The following is a 14,644-nucleotide window of genomic DNA, read 5'->3' as shown; positions in this document are numbered from 1 at the left end:
TGGGTCTCTCAAATATTCCCGAAGCATCGATACATGAAAAACGTTATGTATATGTTCCATTACTGGAGGTAAGGCTACCCGATACGATACCGGATTGATCTTTTCGAGGACTTCATAAGGTCCAACATATCTTGGCGCCAATTTTCCTTTAACACCAAACCGAGTTTGACCCTTTATCGGGGTCACCTTTATGAACACGTGGTCCCCAACTTCATATTCCCTCTCTCTTCTTCGAATATCGGCATAGCTCTTCTGCCGACTCTGTGCAGTTTTCAGACGCTGCTGTATCAGTTTCACTTTCTCAGTTGTTTCTTGCACAAGTTCCGGTCCCAACAAAGGTCTATCACCTACTTCAGCCCAACATATCGGAGAATGACATTTTCTTCTATACAAAGCTTCATAAGGAGCCATTCCAATGCTTGAATGGTAACTATTGTTGTACACAAATTCAGCTAATGGCAAGTAGGTCTCCCAATTCCCTTTGAAGTCTAACACACACATTCTGAGCATATCCTCCAGAGTTTGGTTCGTTCGTTCAGTTTGGCCATCTGTCTGTGGGTGATAGGCACTGCTCAGTCTCAATTCAGTCCCCAAGGCCTGTTGCAAACTCAATCAAAATCTCAATACAAACTTTGAGTCCCTATCAGACACAATAGATACTGGCACTCCATGCAATCTCACAATTTCAATCATATAGATATTGGCCAATTTATCAGTGTTATAAATAGTTTTGACAGGCAAAAAATAGACAGACTTAGTTAAACGGTCAACTATAACCCAGATAAAGTCCATACCTCGAGAAGAACGAGGCAATCCCACAATGAAGTCCATGGTAATGTGCTCCCATTTCCATTCCGGTATTAGAAGTGGTTGTAGCAAACCAGCGGGTCGTTGATGTTCAACTTTAACCTGTTGGCAATGTAGACATCTACCCACAAAGTCTGCAATACTCTGTTTCATTCCAGGCTACCAAAAATTCTGTTTCAAATTATGATACATCTTCGTGTTTCCCGGATGCATAGTAAATTTACTACTGTGAGCTTCGGTTATAACACGTTTCCTCAAATCATAACAATCGAGGACACAAAAACGATTCTGAAATTTCAGCACATCATTCTCAAACACAAATCTTGGCCTCGGCTTTGAATCAAATTCCTCCGTGATCTTTTTCAAGTATTCATCCTCACACTGTTTTTGTTTGATCTCGTCAAGAATTGTAGGTTGAGCGGCAATAACAGTTAATAGCCCATCTTGTTCTAGGTCAGTTAACAATTCTTTTTGGTTGGATAACAAACATGACAAATTGTAGACGTCCCCGAACGCCTCGAGAGGAACGAGTCCCCCGTTCCGTTCGATATTGGGCTCACTACAGTTCGGACTCTCAATTTGTCACGGTTCTAAATCTGAACCAAAGAGTCCAAATTCGGTAAATCGTTTTAAGAAAACAGATTTTGAAAGAAGTGCCAAACATGGACTGCTTTGCCAGATACAGAGTCGCCACCTAAATATTTTATTTTGGGAAATTTAGGAAACCCTGACTCGTTGCCTAAAGCCACGTGTCCGTCATTACCAGAGTTGCCTCGGCTCGGGAACTTGGGTACGATTGGGGAAGGTCACTTCGTGAGCACCCCCGCTCACCCGATCAAAGATCGGCCTCTACTAACCATGATATCTATTTTTGAAAACATTATGTGTTCTTATTCCGATTATTAGCTTAGATTTACTATGTGATGCGCACAGCATACAAGTATAGACTGGATTGTCTGAATTAGAACAAAACATTTCATGTTTATTTTCTTAAAGTGGTTTGATGGTGCTACCCGCAAGTAGGCCAAGACGTGGATTTGCCACCCTCGGGTGGGCTTAGAATACATGATTTTGCCACTATCTAGTGGGCTTAAAACACACATTTGATGAATTGTTCCAATTCAAATAACCCAACCTTCACCCACAGGCATTCAGGCAGTTATATCACATAAGCATATAGCCTCATGGTAAGCATGCTATTCATGGCAGTCACTCACACGCATGCAAGGATGCTAAAACATAAAACTTACCGAGTACTCCAAGCCAAAACAGAAGCTAATTAGAAATCCATGCATGATCCTAACTATACAAAGATGCCTAATGCAACACATGCAAAAATACAACTATAGCAGGCTCGGCTATTCTAAACATGCCATATGAAATGCTACAGCTAACATGTATTCAACTTGGAATTGAAAATACGATGCAGTTAGTATGATGCGCCGAGCCCGGTGCATGCAAGACAGATGAATGAATGCAAACATGCTATCATACTATATGCTAATTGAAACATGCCCTAATCTAACCATCATAAGCTGATAAATAAAAGGGAGAAAGACGTGGGGTTGGAAGATATACATCACACACACGCACACTTATTACAACATTGCCCTCGCGCAGAGGGTTCGAAAGAATAATACAGTCCCAAATGAATAAATAATACAGTCCCGAATAAATACAAAATCCTAATTAATTAACACATTAATCTAGGAAAGCAATAAATTGCACGCAAATCCGCGAACCGCCTCAGCTTTGTTCCGGATGATGAATGATGCATGCTTGAATTTGCCTTGTGCGGAAATCCCTTGCGATGCCCCAGTTTGTCTCTGTTTGTAATTATTCTTGGAATACGTGCCAAGCTCCGGAAGGCTGCCGATTTCTGATTTGCTGCAACAGAGAGCAACAAAGGGGCATGGCAAAGTATTTTCACATATGTATGCATGACTACTCTTCGGAGAGTGTAATCCTCGATCCTCGTGCCACCAATCACGCATATCGATGCATGATGGCCGAGGAGTCGAATTGCACGACTCAATATGAAATGAATGCACATATAAATACAACAAGACGTAAACTCCATCATGGATAATCCGGAGTGTCGGTGATTGGGAATTAAGACACGTTTCGTCACTCGAAGTACGAAACGTCCCTCGTTTCCCGTGCTCGGGCTAACTCCTATCCCAAGCACAATGCAATATGCATGACATGCATGAATGCAACTAATATACAACCTAGCATGCACAATGCTATGAGATGGCATACACAATGCACGAGGTAACATGGCATACACAATGCTCTAACATACAACCTAGCATACGCAATGCTATGAAATGAAATGGCATACACAATGCACAATGGACTTACACCAACACAAGTGGACCTCAGCCACACTCACATAGGAGGCCATGAGATGAAAAATGAGACAGTCGAGATGCGTGCACACGTGCACGCAAATCGAGGACCGAACCTAAGGCACAAATACCACTTTAACAAAGCATGGCAAGGTATGAAACATGATATGCAAACATGAAAATTTCAATACCAAAATATGATGCAAAACAGTCCCAAAACATGGAAACATGGCACCCAATGCATGAAATGAGACCCGAAACGCAAAACTAGGCACACGCAATGGCCTATAGCTATACAAAGCATGCATTATTCGAACATGAAGTGTGAATACAGAATCAAGATAGTCCCAAAACAAGCATATTTACAGTTTTAAGCAAGGCCAAAAAGTGAACAGAAATAGGGCTAAGTTAACATGCAAAAATGGCCCCAAAAGAGAGATAATGAAGCAAGTAGCAGCTTCTGGCCCTAAATGGCCAAGAGCCCTTCAACAAAGTTGAAGAGGGGCTCAAAACATGGTACTTTACAGTTTACAACAAGCCACGAAAACAAACACAAGCAGGGCTAAACTATTGTACAAGAAATGGGCCAAAAGGGAGACAAAGAAGCAAGTGATGGTTTCTGGCCTCAAACAGAGGAGGGCACTTCAACAAAGTTGAAGAGGGGCCCAAAACATGGTGTTTTACAGTTAGTGACCAAACCCAAAACAGTTCACATGCGAGCTTAAAATACTATGCAAAATAAGGCCTAAAAAGAGGTTTGAACACAAAGAGAAAAAAGGGAGATTCAAAAAGAAAAAGTCCCTTGATAAAACATGAAGAGGGGGTCAAAATAAGGCTATTTACAGTTTGGACCAGAGCCTAAAAATACAAGCACAAGGGGCTAACAAAACATGCAAAAATAAGGCCAAAAGAGGGATAAAGAGGCAAGTGACAAAAGGAAGCCTCAAACAGTGAAGAGCCCTTCAACAATGTTGAAGAAGGGCTCAAAATAAGCCACTTTATAGTTTGTAACCAAGCTCAAAATAGTTTAAAAATAGGCCTAAAATACTATGCAAGAAAGGGGCATACAAGAGAGGTAAAGAAGCAAGTAGTAGCTAGAGACCTTAAACATAGAAGGACCTTAAAACAAACATGAAAAAGACTTTAAAATAATGCTATTTTCAGTTAGGGTCGGAGCCCAAGAATGGAATCAAGTATGGCTTAAAAAGCATGCAAAAAAAGCTCAAAAAGAGGGAAAGTATGGCTCACCCTTGTAGACCAAACTTCAACAGCCTCTTGGCTTGAGAAAAGGTGCTCCTTGCCTCTGGAGAACAGCTTCAAGTGGCTGGAATGGATGGTGGTGGTATGGTGCTAGGTGGTGGTGTAGAAATGGTGTAGGGTTTGGGAGATTTTGAGGGTTGGAGTGTAGAGAGAGAGAGATACAATGTGGGAGCCTCAAAGCAAATTTTTGTAACCCTTCAGATGGGAGCTGGAGGTGTTGTTATATAGGCAAAAGAGGGGGAAAAAAAGGGGGGGAATGGAATTCAAGTTTCTCCCCAAAAGTTGGCCCCCCCGGATATACAATCTGGGGGGAAACAAAATACATATGTGTAGTGTACCTAGAGAGAGGATCATGGCCGGCCGGTTTCCTAGGGTTTAGGTGGCCGGTTGGCCTTCCCCATAGCCGGTCGGCCAAGGGTCAAAGGGGTCAATGAAGATTAATGGTCGGCCATGCCAAAAAGAGGGCCTCTCATGTGTGCACAACACAACCATGTGGTCAAAAACTGGAGAGAATGAACCAGGAGAGAGAAAAGGCCACTTTTAGGAGGGGTTCAAAAGGGTCACACACAATTACTGGCCGGCCATGTGATATTGGTGGCCTCCCAGGTGTGTACAATACAAATATGTGGTTTAGGGCTGGAAAAAGTGGCCTTAGGGTGGTCAACATTGGCTTTCAAGTGAGAAAAACGGGCGACGGAGGGCGAAGGAGGAATAAAACTGGTTGTCAGAACAATTACTGGCCTCCCACCCTTCTACGACCTTCCTAACAATGAAACAGAGGTTCCTGTCAAAAATGAACCCAAATCGATGCAAAATGAAGGTTCGGGGGCCGAAACGCGCAGCCTGAGGCCCCGAAAACTGACTGTTAGGCACCGGAAGTGGTGTTCGACCACGAAGTTGGTCTCTCGAGCCACAGTGTCCCTCAAAAGGGAGCAGATAAGATGCATGCCAAAAATCGGAGCAAACGGAGGTGGTTAAGTGGTCCCGAACCGAGGCACACGGCCAACGGCTCTAAAAAATCAGAAACCGGACTCCAAACGGGCAAAATGGCCTACGACCACGAAACGTAGCCTACGGCCACTAAGAGATGATCTACGAGACCTCTCCCTCCCTTCGGGAAGAGAAAACAGAGAAAACAGAGCCTGGTTCGCAAACCGAGGCAAAGCATGAAAGAGTCCGGAAGTCCGGGGGCAAGGCTCGCAGCCGAGACTCTGAAACCTCTGAACGAGCACAATATGCAACATCACCAAGCGCTCTATCGGTGACGTCTGAGTCTCAAGGTCGGTCAAAAATATGGTGTCTACACAAATTCGCACTGGATTTTCGACTCAAGGCATCTACTACGGTATTAGCCTTTCCTAGATGATACAAGATTTGCAAATCATAATCTTTGAATAGTTCTAACCATTGTCTCTGTCGCATGTTCAATTCCTTTTGGGTGAAGAAATATTTCAAACTTTTATGGTCTGTATACACCTCGCTAGTTACCCCATACAAATAGTGGCGCCATATTTTCAAAGCAAACACCACAGTCGCTAATTCAAGATCATGTGTTGGGTAATTCTTTTCATGAGGTCGAAGTTGTCTAGAAGCATAGTCAATCACCCCTCCGTTTTGCATTAGTACACACCCCAAGCCTTTATAGGAAGCATCACTGTACACTTGAAACCCATCAATACCATTAGGCAAGGTTAAGATTGGTGCAGTCACTAACCTGGTTTTCAACTCTTGGAAAGCTGCCTCTCTTTGTTCATTCCAGTCAAATGACACATTTTTCTAAGTTAACTGAGTCAATGGCATGGAAAGCTTGGAAAAGTCTTTCACAAACCTTCGGTAGTAACCTGCAAGTCCGAGAAAACTTCGGACTTCTGTCACATTTGTCGGTCTAGGCCAATCCACGACAGCTTCAATTTTCTAAGGGTCAACAGAAACTCCATCCTTGTTGATTACATGTCCCAAAAATGCCACATTGTCAAGCCAGAATTCACACTTGGACAATTTAGCATACAGCCTCTTCTCTCTTAAAATCTGCAAGGTATCAATAAATACAATAATGAAGTCATCCAGATATGATTTAAATATCATATTCATAAGATCCATGAAAGCTGCAGGTGCATTGGTCATCCCAAACGGTATTACTAAAAATTCATAATGTCCATATCTAGTTCGGAATACAGTTTTCTCTATGTCCTCAGCTCTAACCTTTAATTAATGATACCCGGACCTAAGGTCAATTTTGGAAAACACTTGGGCACCCTGAAGTTGATCAAACAAGTCATCTATTCGGGGTAGAGTGTATTTATTATTGATAATCACTTTGTTCAATTCTCGGTAGTCTATACACAATCTCAAAGATCCATCCTTCTTTTTGACAAACAAAACTAGAGCACCCCAAGGTGAAGTACTCGGACGGATAAATTTCTTATTTAACAGTTCCTGAAGTTGGGTTTTCAATTCCTTCAATTCAAAGGTAGACATTCTATAGGAAGTTTTGGAAATAGGTTGCGTCCCCGGAAACATTTCAACAATGAATTCAATTTCTCTAACTAAGTCCCCAGGTAAGTCATTCGGAAACACATCGGGAAATTCACAAGCAACAGGGATTGTTTCTACAGTAGTACTGCCAGATGGTGCAGTCAGTATACAACACAGATAACCCCTACATCCCTTCCTAAGGAGTTTTACAGCTTTCATAGCCGAAATCAAATATGGGGGAGGAACTACCCCATTCCCAATAAAAGTAAATTCAGGCATACCCGGTGGTCTAAACACAATAGTTTTATTTGCACAGTCAATGGTAGCACAGTATTTAGTCAACCAGTTCATCCCCAGAATATAATCAAAATGATTAATGTCCAAGGGTAATAAGTCCACATATAACATCATATCGCCAATCATAACATCACATGCAGGATAAACATGAGCACATATCATAGAATCCCCAGACGGCGTAGACACAGATAACACATAGGTCATAAGTTCTAATGGTCTAGTCAATTTTCGAGAAAAAACATGCGATACAAAGGAATGTGTAGAACCAGAATCTATCAGTACACATGCATTTTGAGAACATACAGAGAGTGTACCTGACACCACAGTATATGTGTTTGGTACGTCACCAGGCACTAAGGCGAACACTCTCTCTTGCCTCAATGTTTCATTATTTGCATTCCCTCTAACATCGGTCCTTGCATTTGGTCTTGCTGCGGAAACAGACCCGGTGGAACTTGTCACAAGACGGTTAACCTCATTGAATCTCATCGGGCAATCCCTCACCATGTGGCCAGTCTTGCCACAGCGAAAACACGCACCTGATGCTTGATAACAAGCACCTATGTGCTTCTTTCCGCAGTCGGAGCAGTTTGGAGTAGATTTACTACTTTGGCTAGAGCTATTGGAGGATCATGTATTTTGCCTCTTCAAAACTGACCGGCCTTTCTTGAAACTGAATCTAGTCCTCTTTCCTCTCCATTCTGTTATTGGTGTTGTAGTTTGTTTCTTAGCTGCTATTGTGGCTTCTGCCATCAATGCCCTGTCGAGTACCTCCACATAAGTAGGTAATTTTAGGACACCCACTCGGTCAAATATTTCCAGGTCCAGCCCTCCCTCAAACTTCCGTGCTTTCTTGTAATCAGTATCCACCATATGTGGAGCAAAACGTGCCAATTCGGTGAATTTGGCTTCATACTCTCTTACAGGCATTCTTCTTTGTTTAAGTTCTTGAAACTCGAACACCTTCCGATCCCTGAAGCATTGGGGAAAATATTTATCATAAAAGATTACATAAAACTGTGCCAATTTCATATTCCCATTGCCACTTCGAATCAGTAACCACCACCTTCGAGCTTCATCTTTTAGAGTATAGGTGGCTAGGAGGACTTTCTGGGTTTCAGAACAAGGGAACACTTCATATAACTTCTCAATTTCAAGTAGCCACGTCTCTGCTTTCAAAGGTTCAATTCCACCATAGAACGTTGGCGGTTTCATTTTCATGAATTTCTGTGTCAGATTGATGATGTCATTATTATCTACTTCGGCCTGTGCTGGTGGAGGCGGAGGGGGCAAAAGTTGTTGTCTCTGTTGTTGTGTTAAGGTTTCAGTCAATGCTGCTAACATCTGTTCCATTCGGTCCATGCGAGCCTCTGAAGATTCACTTTCACCACTTCCCCTTGCATTCTCCATCTTACTATACAGACATCAAATGATAATAAACACAGGCATAATCTTATTCGTTGCCTTCAATTCATTTGATTCAAATGTACATTCAGTTTTCATATTCAGTTGCATTACTACACACTCACACATGCAGATGGAATGCCCCTAACTCTTACTAAGACATCCTAAGCTCATACGGACCTGTGTGTGCGGTAGAACACGTGCTCTGATACCATTCTGTCACGACCCAAACCCGTCCCTGTAGGTTTAGCAACGTAACCGGCCAGTAATCCGTGGATTACCAAAGGCCTCTGAACAGATTAGCAAATAATAAGGAGCTGCAGAAGCAATAATACAAAGGCCCCGTTTGGTGTAGCTGTTAAAATAGCTTATAGATTATAACTTAACAGATTATAGATTATGACTTTAATCAGAAGTTGTTAATCTGTTTGGTGTAGCTGTTGGATTATAGATTTAAATTGCTGAGTAATGTTTGTTAAATAAGCTGTGAAATAGCTTTTTCAATTAATTTTTATTTTTTGTTTGTCTACATTTCTCATAAAAAATAATAATAATAATCTATAGTTCATTTGGGTCTTTTTCTATTTTTAAAAAAATAAAAAATAAAAAAATTTAAGAGTAGAACCAAAAATTAATATGTCCACAGTAGAAGCTGATAATCAGAAGCAAGGGGTGAGCAGCTTCTCAGAATCAGCTTTTTTGAGTTAAAATAACCTGTTAGAATCAGAAACTGTTTGAAATAAGTTTAACCAAACAGTCCAAAATAACTTTTTCAAAGCTAAAAGCCATAAGTTAGCTCTGAAAAGTTGAAACAAACACCCCCAAAATAGACAAGGTCCAATGAGCTATGATAACGTACATAGGACAAAACATTTCAAAACTTATTTATAAATATTAAACATGCCAGTCCAGATACACAATATTTACAAGGTATTTACAGAATGTACTTTCTAAGACCTGACTTTACAGAGCATACACATAGACTAGCATGAATACAAAAACAGCCATGGCTTTAGGCTTCGTTTGGAACCTCCTCAGGAGGCACAACGGTTGATTGACAAAAACAAAACAGAAGGCCGTCAACTCTAGCCCTGGTCATATGTCGGCTCACCTACATACATAATATAAACTGTGAGCGAAAGCCCAGTGAATAATAACAGAGTAAAGGGGTTTTATGAATGATGTCCAGCACAAGTTATGATCCAGTATTTAAATTAGAACATATTCAGACTTCAAAACAGAAATAGATTTAGATACACACTCATGTTCATACTCAGATTTTGCATAAGACCATATGTGGTACACCCATTAGTTATCAGATCAATTTGGTCCAGAGACCCACATGCATAGTTGGTACCAACGACTATAAAGGTCCATATCTTGCGCGCAAGTAGCCATGGTATTGTTACTCCTAGGCAAGGGCCACATACAGATTGGCCGCGGTATTGTTATCCCCGGGCAAGGGCTACGTGCAGATTGGCCGCGGTATTGTTACTCCCGGGCGAGGGCCACGTGAACTAAGGGTGCCACAAATACTTTTTAGAAAATTGGGCATTCATTCATAATTCATAAAATAGCATTTCAAAAAACAGATCATACCATACCAGTCAGAAAATACTTAAGTTAAACATAACTTTACAGTGTCATTACTCACAGTGGGCCTTGAGACAGACAGACGGAGTAAACTTGGTCAAACGGTACGAGGCACGTAACCTACACAACACATAATAGATGCACACTTGAAACACACGTTCTAATTATACAAAGCCTATTTCGTTGGCTCATAGTGTGTTTCTAATCTCCTATCCTCATTATGGGGTCTTAAACATGGCCTAGGGATGCCTAGGATGGAATGGGGATGCAAAGATGTCTTGGAAAACATTTTTCAAAACTTGCTGAAAACAGGGGTCTCGCTCGAGCGTGGCTTTCTTCGCTCGAGCGAGCTTGTCAAAACAGAGGGGTCGCTCGAGCGTAGACTCCTTCGCTCGAGCGGTCTGTAAAAATGCAAAAGTACTAGTTATTGAAATTTTACGCTCGATACCCGCTCGATGCTCGCTCGAGCGTGAGAGCTTACAATTTACGCTCGAGCGAAGCTCTGAACAAACGATGGTCACTTGAGCGTGGAATCCTTCGCTCGAGCGAGGAAGCCAAATTCTGGAATTTCCAGATTTGCCTCCCAAGCTCAAACCAAGCATTAAACATCTCGAAACTCAACCTCTTGGGCCCATTTTTTGGAAAACATTTGTAAACTCATAGTATAAGATGTTTCAAAGATCAATTTGTAAAATCAAGGCCCAAAGGTGAGTCAATTAAACACAATTTCAAATAAAACTTCAAGAACAAAACAAGAGCTTAACATGTAAGGGTTCATTTTAAATCTAATGCTCTGAAACATGACCAAATGTAAGATTGAGCTCAAAATCATGATGAATTCATGAACTAAGGCTAGAATATGGGCTTGCATGCAACAACTTCCATGAAAACACTTCAAAATGTTAAAATATGAATATGCATGCATGAATTACTACTCAATTCAACATTGAAACCAATTCTTGACTTTAATCTTCAATTTTACCATGGACTATGCAAGGTATAACTTAAATGCACAATCAAGAAGATGATTTTCCTACTTTGGGTCTTCAATTCCAAGTATGGAGGCTCAATTATGCAATTCTTCTACAATTCCAAGCAAAATCTTGTTGAAACTAAATTTTTCCCTATCTCCTACTCTCTCCCACGGTTTGGTCTCTCAAGGGAGGATGAAAAGATGCAACGAATGTATGAATCAATCTCAAGGTTGCCTTAGGCAGTGGGCCACTCAATGGCAATTTAGTAATAAACTTAATTAATGTAATTTAACGTTATTTAATCTAATTTAATTACACTAAATCAAATTTTAATTAAATCTACCATAAAATCACATATATTCTAATTAGTATGAAACACTAATCAATTTCGAAATCGAGCACTGATAAGGCTTTCAATTCGCAGTTCAAAGTCTAAACATGAACAGATCATTTTATGGCAAACAGATAGAAACGCAAAGATAATGTAATACATATGTAAATTAATTCCGGGTTCCTTCTAAATTACTGTTAGGCATAACTAATCATGGATTAGCATTAATCGGAGGTCGGGATTATTACAGTTTCTGCCATGAAACTATCAAAAAATCTAGTTTTACATGGAATCATCAAGCATATTGATGTAAGGTATCACTTCTTACATGATCTTTGCAAAGATGGTGTTGTATAGTTGGTGTTCTATAAGAGTGAGGATCTGATTGTAGACATCTTGACCAAACCTCTCAAGTCTGCCGTGTTTCTGAAACTACGAAGTTTGATTGGAATATGTTCAAGACAAGATGCGAGTTGACATTGGGCTGCTGAAGTTTCTCAATAAATTGATGTCCCCAAGACATTCAATTTAAGGGACGGTGTTAGGATTTGATCATGTTCTGTTTTGGTTTACATTGAATAAGTCTTAGTTGTCCGATTCTATAAGGATAGGTTATTTGTTTTTATTGTTTAGGGATAACTCAGCTAGTAGTTTATTTACCCACCTAACTTTCTGCTAAGTTGTTAAGTGTATTTAAAGGCTACTTCAGTCAAGGAATAATATACCGAATCACTCAACAAACTATTTTCTTTTGTGTTTGTGTGAGTTCTAGCTTTCATACGTAATGCCACTACAACACTCCTAGGTTATTAGCGATCACGGAGAGCAAGTATTGGCACTGGTTTCGAAGAAAATTATGACCTTTCGTACAGGAGGTTCTAAGCGAATCCTAGCGCCCAAACACTACTCTAAGAGTCTTGCAAAATGGGTATCTACACAATACATCCCTTCTCAAGTCCAAGCTCATAGAAAGCAAAAGAGAGTTCAGGTGTTGACACCGGTTTCTAAGAAAATTATGACCTTTTGTGTAGGAGGTTCTAAGCGAATTTTAGCACCAAAACACTATTCTAAGCGTCTTGTAGAACGGGTATCTACAAAATACCTGTATTCTCATGCCCATGCCCATGTTCATAGAAAACGAAAGAGAGTGCCACGCATAGAAAATAGTTACAACAACTCATGCCTTTTTCGATCTCCTTAGCTATGGCATCTTCTAATCCAATAATTTGGTTTTTGTTCTTGTTCTTTTATCGATCTTGTGATTTCTGGTTTCCTTGCAGGAGTTCGATGCATTTTCTGGTTGAGGTCGTGGGCATTCCTTCATTTTGGTAGCAGTGTCGTCAGTGCTTGTTTTCTTTGTTGCTCACTAGCGATGCTCTTTTACTTATGTCTGTTAGTCTTTTGTCTGTTAAACTCTTTGTTTACTTCTTTATAAATGCGGTTTACATTTCCTAAAAAAACATTAGGAGAGAGAAAGCAACAAGGCAACGCTACAGTAATTCATTTAATATAATAATATAGATTTTTATTCCAATTGTTTTAATTGTATCAATTATTTTGTTTTTTTAAGTATAAGTATTTGTTTTAAAAAATGCCCTTGATTTGTATGATGAATAGTAACAGAGTCAACTATGAAAGTAATTATTTTGTCTTCTAAGAATTATACGTGGACAATGCACCCAACAAATGACTTAGAGGTTTAATGATTACATGGGCCTAAGACTAAGAAAATGGTAGAAAAATCACTATACATCATTGAACGGATACAAAATCGTAGTCTTCTTAACCTATATGATAATTTTTACAATTATAAGGACTGTTTGAGTACAAATTTAAAATTTAAAAATTAAAAATTAAAGGGGAGTTTGGAGACAACTTAAAAAAAATAGATCTTCGCTAAAAAAAATAAAAGAAAAAGTCAAAAAATACTAAATACAAAAAAAAATTAAATGTGATATTAATTTTTCACTAGAAAAGAAAAATTTGGTAACTTTCCAAATACATTTAACTTTTTCAACGGCTAAAAATTATCAAAAAATGCTAAATTATTTATCATAAACGAAAAAAAATTAAATGTGACATTAATTTTTTCACTAGAAAAGAAAAAATTAGTAACTTTCCAAATACATAAAATTTAACTTTTTCAACACTTAAAAATTAAAAAATAAAAAATAAAAAAAAGTCATAAAAAATGAAATCACAAATACCCACTGAAAATGTTCTAATTAAAATGCTGATAAATATGACACGTCATCACTTACTGGCACAGCAAGAGCAAGATCACCAGGACAGGATGGCATAAACGTGAATGAATTGAAAAAAGGAGGTCAAACTGTTTATAAAAAAATTGAAGGGGAAATTGATTATTTTAAATTTTAATTATTTTAATAAGCTAAAATATTTATGTTTAAAAAAAAATTAAATTTGTTTATAAATAGATGTGATATTTATGAGAAAAAAAATAAAATAATTATGAATTTAATATAATATTTTTTTTATTAATTGTTTTAACTTATTTTGGTTATGTTTGGTATAATTTTTTTGGCTATTTTAGTCAAAAAAAATAAAATAAAATAAATTAAAAAGTCAATAAGATAAAATATCACATTTAAATTATAATTATTTTATTTTTTCTTTTATAAAAGTCAAAAAAATATTACAAACGAAACTTTTTAACTTCAAATTAAAATAATAATAAAAAAATCAAAAAATTAAAGGTTAATTTGGAATGTTCTAAAAAAGTATACTTTTTGACTTATTGCCTTATATAGGTTGGGTTTGATGTGATGTGTTAGAGAGATGATGTGATTTAAATAAGATGATGTGACTTAAATAAGATAATAACTTTTTAATTTTTGTATTATTTAATTTATGCTAAATCAATCCTAAGTCACATCCCAAACAAAAACTTTATTATTTTAAAGATTGGAAAATGAGTGGGAGTACTAATTAGTGCTACCACTAATGATGTGGCAGTAGGCCCCACTATGAATGATTTGATGTTTTGGCCTTGATATTGTATTTTTTCTTTTTTATTGAGTGTCATGTCATTAGTGATCATTTTAGAGTTCCAAAATTAGTGATCTCTACCATTGTTGTTAAAGATTTTAACAAAAAAAAATAAAAACTAATTTTTAACTTCCCAAACACCT

Source organism: Camellia sinensis, chromosome 1 (genome assembly GCF_055761805.1).
Source record: "Camellia sinensis isolate YWXY chromosome 1, ASM5576180v1, whole genome shotgun sequence".
Lineage (NCBI taxonomy): Eukaryota > Viridiplantae > Streptophyta > Magnoliopsida > Ericales > Theaceae > Camellia > Camellia sinensis.
This window is presented reverse-complemented; position numbering follows the sequence as displayed.